This window comes from Aphelocoma coerulescens, unplaced genomic scaffold (assembly GCF_041296385.1).
Source record: "Aphelocoma coerulescens isolate FSJ_1873_10779 unplaced genomic scaffold, UR_Acoe_1.0 HiC_scaffold_344, whole genome shotgun sequence".
NCBI classification, from domain to species: Eukaryota; Metazoa; Chordata; class Aves; order Passeriformes; family Corvidae; genus Aphelocoma; species Aphelocoma coerulescens.
The window spans coordinates 100,001-105,000 of record NW_027183687.1 but is presented as its reverse complement, the minus strand read 5'-3'; positions in this window follow the sequence as shown (position 1 = coordinate 105,000).

Sequence of the window (5,000 nt, the reverse complement as noted above, 5' to 3'; positions counted from 1 at the left end):
CCCCGTCCGGCCCTATGGGTTTGCCGTGTAGCTCTGGGCAGACCTCCTTCTCCAGGCCCCGCTTGGAACCCTAGTCACATGAGCGGCCCGTAGATTTGTTTCCTTTGTAGATTTCTCCTCCTGGAGCTCGGGGCCTGCCCCCTGCCCACCTCCCCTCCCCCCCACCCCCCCAATGTGGGTGGACCCGGCCTCCCCTCCTGGTGCTGGGGAGACCAGGTCTCGTCGATCGGACCCGCAGCCCCGGGACCCAGTCCAGGCCCGCGAGCACGTCTTGGGCGGCCAGCCCGCACGTCTGGCAGCCCCGCACGCACCCGCCACACACGGCAGCTCGCACGCGCTGGTCCCCCCCTCCCCCCCCCCCGCCCCGAAAGCTGGGACGTGAAGGCGAGTGACTTTCGGTCCCAGACGGCGGCGTCCCTTCTGGCTCCATGCCTGAGCGGCCGTCAGCGTCACCCCCTGCCGCGCGCTTCCCCAGCTCCAGCCCGCCCTGTCGCCACCCTGCCTGCAGCCCGCTCCCCATGCCACTGCCGGAGAGGGAAGGAGGGACTCTTTAGGAGCCGGCGGCGTTCCCGCCGCCTCCGTGCCAAAACGGCCAGCAGCATCCGCTCTCTAAGCCCGGCTCCCGGCCCTCGAAAGCCTGCCGTGCCCTTGCCCCACCTCCCACCTTGATTTCTGCATCTCTCACTCCCTCATCCGCCCGCCTCGCTTCCGTCCTGCCGCAGGCTTGACCGGGGCTGGGGGTAGGCAGGAAGGAACGCCATCGAACCGAGAGGCTCAGAGCGACCTGAACAGGATGCTTCTTCAAAAAGAGACAGTGCCAAGCATCCCGCCACCACCTCCAGACTGTCGCTGGCCCTACTTCTGCACCAGGCTCTCGGCCTGCTCGCCGAACACCCTGGCTGCCTCGGCACCCAAGTCCTCGCCCCCCTGCTGCTGCCGTCGCCGCCGTCCGAACTGGCTGATGGGACCCTGGGCAGGGGCGAGAAAAGTCTGAGGGTGGCGCCAGGGAGGCAGATGGTGGAGAGCAGGAGTGCCCCCAACCCTCGAGAGACAGGGCGACGGGAGGGAGGGGGACGGAGCGCATCTGCGGCAAGTGTGCGCGTCCATGCGCAGGCGTGCCTATGTCTGTGTGTGTCTGTCTGTGTCGATGAGTGTGCAGCTGTGGCCGTCCGCGGCAAAAAGAGAGGGGGGCGGCGGGGCTGTGAGTGGGTCTGAGAGTCCCTGTGTCTGCCTATCTCTCCGTGTGAACATGGGCCGGGGGCCGCCCGCTCCCTGCCAGCATCGGGCGCCTCGGCGCGGCGCCCCCGCGGCCCGCCGGAGCGGCGGCGGGGGCCGGGGACCTCGGCGGACCCTGAAAGAACCGGCCCGAAGGCGGCCGCCCGGCCCCGGCCCCGGCCCCGGCCCCGGCCGCCGGCCCCGGCCCCGGCCCCGGCCCCGGCCGCCGGCCCCGGCCCCGGCCCGGGCCCCCGCCCCGGCCCTCGCCGGCGGGCGGGGCTCGTCCCGCCGGGGCTCGCCCGCTGCCTGCCGGCCTCGGGCACCGGGGCGCGGCGCCCCCGCGGCCCCCCGAAGCGGCGGCGGGAGACGGGGACCTCGGCGGACCCCGAAAGAACCGGCCCGAAGGCGGCCGCCCGGTCCCCCCGGCCTCGGCCCCGGCCCCTCCTGGTGGGCGGGGCCAGTCGCGCCGGCGGCCATCGGCTTCGTTCCCTGTTCCTATGCACCTGCTTCCCCTCCCCGCTGTCTCCCTAGAGGTGCTCTGCTCTGGTGGGGCTGGGCGTGGTGCCCGGGGTGGGGTGGGGAGGGGCGTCCGTTTTGGTGCGTCAATGTGTGTGGGCTGGCCGAGCTAAGGGCACACGATCCTCCCGAGCGTGGCCGGCTGTGGTGTGGGCGCCCAAGAAAACGGAGTAAAATTCGCAAAGAATTTTTTTTTTCCCCAGGAAACTTCCTTGTTCCTAGCAGAAGAAAGATGTACTCGTTCAAAAATTAAAGGTTGAGTTTTGTCGAAAATACGTATTGGTCTTGAAACCGGGTTCTCAGGCGGGACAGGGCTGCTAGAGCCATACGGTTCCGGGGCGTTCCGGGGCTGTGGGGTTCCCCCGGCTCAGGGATGGCAGGAGGATGCCTTGTCTCCGGGGTCGGCTGCGGCCACCAGCGGTTGCCGGAGCCGTCAGCGTACTGTCCCGGCAGCGTCCGGCCAGAGGGCGAACAGGTCTACCCGGATCCGGGCTCGGCCGCGGCCGCCGGCCGTGCCACGAAACCGCCCGCGTGGCTCCCCTGGCGGCGCCCGGTCTCGGCGTGAACAGGTCTACCCGGCCCGGGGACGGCTCCGGGCGGACAGGTCTACCCGGATCCGGGCCCGGCCGCGGCCGCCGCCCGGCCCTCGCCGGCGGGCGGGGCTCGTCCCGCCGGGGCTCGCCCGCTGCCTGCCGGCCTCGGGCACCTGGGCGCGGCGCCCCCGCGGCCCCCCGAAGCGGCGGCGGGAGACGGGGACCTCGGCGGACCCCGAAAGAACCGGCCCGAAGGCGGCCGCCCGGTCCCCCCGGCCTCGGCCCCGGCCCCTCCTGGTGGGCGGGGCCAGTCGCGCCGGCGGCCATCGGCTTCGTTCCCTGTTCCTATGCACCTGCTTCCCCTCCCCGCTGTCTCCCTAGAGGTGCTCTGCTCTGGTGGGGCTGGGCGTGGTGCCCGGGGTGGGGTGGGGAGGGGCGTCCGTTTTGGTGCGTCAATGTGTGTGGGCTGGCCGAGCTAAGGGCACACGATCCTCCCGAGCGTGGCCGGCTGTGGTGTGGGCGCCCAAGAAAACGGAGTAAAATTCGCAAAGAATTTTTTTTTTCCCCAGGAAACTTCCTTGTTCCTAGCAGAAGAAAGATGTACTCGTTCAAAAATTAAAGGTTGAGTTTTGTCGAAAATACGTATTGGTCTTGAAACCGGGTTCTCAGGCGGGACAGGGCTGCTAGAGCCATACGGTTCCGGGGCGTTCCGGGGCTGTGGGGTTCCCCCGGCTCAGGGATGGCAGGAGGATGCCTTGTCTCCGGGGTCGGCTGCGGCCACCAGCGGTTGCCGGAGCCGTCAGCGTACTGTCCCGGCAGCGTCCGGCCAGAGGGCGAACAGGTCTACCCGGATCCGGGCTCGGCCGCGGCCGCCGGCCGTGCCACGAAACCGCCCGCGTGGCTCCCCTGGCGGCGCCCGGTCTCGGCGTGAACAGGTCTACCCGGCCCGGGGACGGCTCCGGGCGGACAGGTCTACCCGGATCCGGGCCCGGCCCCGGCCGCCGCCCGGCCCTCGCCGGCGGGCGGGGCTCGTCCCGCCGGGGCTCGCCCGCTGCCTGCCGGCCTCGGGCACCTGGGCGCGGCGCCCCCGCGGCCCCCCGAAGCGGCGGCGGGAGACGGGGACCTCGGCGGACCCCGAAAGAACCGGCCCGAAGGCGGCCGCCCGGTCCCCCCGGCCTCGGCCCCGGCCCCTCCTGGTGGGCGGGGCCAGTCGCGCCGGCGGCCATCGGCTTCGTTCCCTGTTCCTATGCACCTGCTTCCCCTCCCCGCTGTCTCCCTAGAGGTGCTCTGCTCTGGTGGGGCTGGGCGTGGTGCCCGGGGTGGGGTGGGGAGGGGCGTCCGTTTTGGTGCGTCAATGTGTGTGGGCTGGCCGAGCTAAGGGCACACGATCCTCCCGAGCGTGGCCGGCTGTGGTGTGGGCGCCCAAGAAAACGGAGTAAAATTCGCAAAGAATTTTTTTTTTCCCCAGGAAACTTCCTTGTTCCTAGCAGAAGAAAGATGTACTCGTTCAAAAATTAAAGGTTGAGTTTTGTCGAAAATACGTATTGGTCTTGAAACCGGGTTCTCAGGCGGGACAGGGCTGCTAGAGCCATACGGTTCCGGGGCGTTCCGGGGCTGTGGGGTTCCCCCGGCTCAGGGATGGCAGGAGGATGCCTTGTCTCCGGGGTCGGCTGCGGCCACCAGCGGTTGCCGGAGCCGTCAGCGTACTGTCCCGGCAGCGTCCGGCCAGAGGGCGAACAGGTCTACCCGGATCCGGGCTCGGCCGCGGCCGCCGGCCGTGCCACGAAACTGCCCGCGTGGCTCCCCTGGCGGCGCCCGGTCTCGGCGTGAACAGGTCTACCCGGCCCGGGGAAGGCTCCGGGCGGACAGGTCTACCCGGATCCGGGCCCGGCCGCGGCCGCCGGCCGCGCCCCGAAACCGTCGGCGTGGCGCCGCGGTGGTGCCCGGTCGCGGGGCGAACAGGTCTACCCAGCTCCGGCGGGACTTAGGCAAATTTCGGCAGGGGCCGGGTAGACCTGTTGCCCCACCCGTCCTGGAAGTTCACCAAGGGGTCGCTGTTTCTGGCTGCCTCCAGTTGCGTCATGGTAGGAGGCGGCGTGCGCCAGCGCACCGCCCCGGTCAAGTACGATTGGTTCTCTTGGAGGCGTCCGGGGCCTTGGACTCGTCTGTCCGTATTATGGGAGCGGGTGATGGGCCGTGTCCCCGCAGGCTGGCGGTGCCTGTGTCGAAGGTCGAGAGCGGCGGCCGCGCGCGCGGTTGCCAGAACGAAGAGTGTCGAATAAGCGGGATATGAGTCGCGTGGCTTTTATCCTGGTTTCACAGCCCCAGTTGATGGGAAAGGCCGAAAAAGAGAGAGACTGTGTGAGCCGCTTGTCGGCCTAGGTGGGGTGGCGAGAGACCCGTGAGTGTATCCTCCCTCCGACCCTGGCGGCTGCCGACTCCGTGCAGGGGGGCCGCAGGGGAAAGTCCGGTGGTGGCCGAGGCGGCGGCGCCTCGTTCCTTTTCTGCCCGGCCTTAAGCCGGTGCCCGCTCGGCGGGCTCGGTTTTCGGCTGTCAGTCTGGTGCGGTGGCTGGCAGCCGGTGGGGTGGACGCGGCCGGGGCGCGCTCTGTTTCGCGGAGCCCCGACGGGGCTTTTCCCGGCCCTTCCCTGAGAGCTCCGAGGATGGGCCCAGTTGGCCGAGGTGGCGGCGCCCCGTTCCCGGCTCCCGACCTGTGCTTGGTGTGTCGGCGGTGCC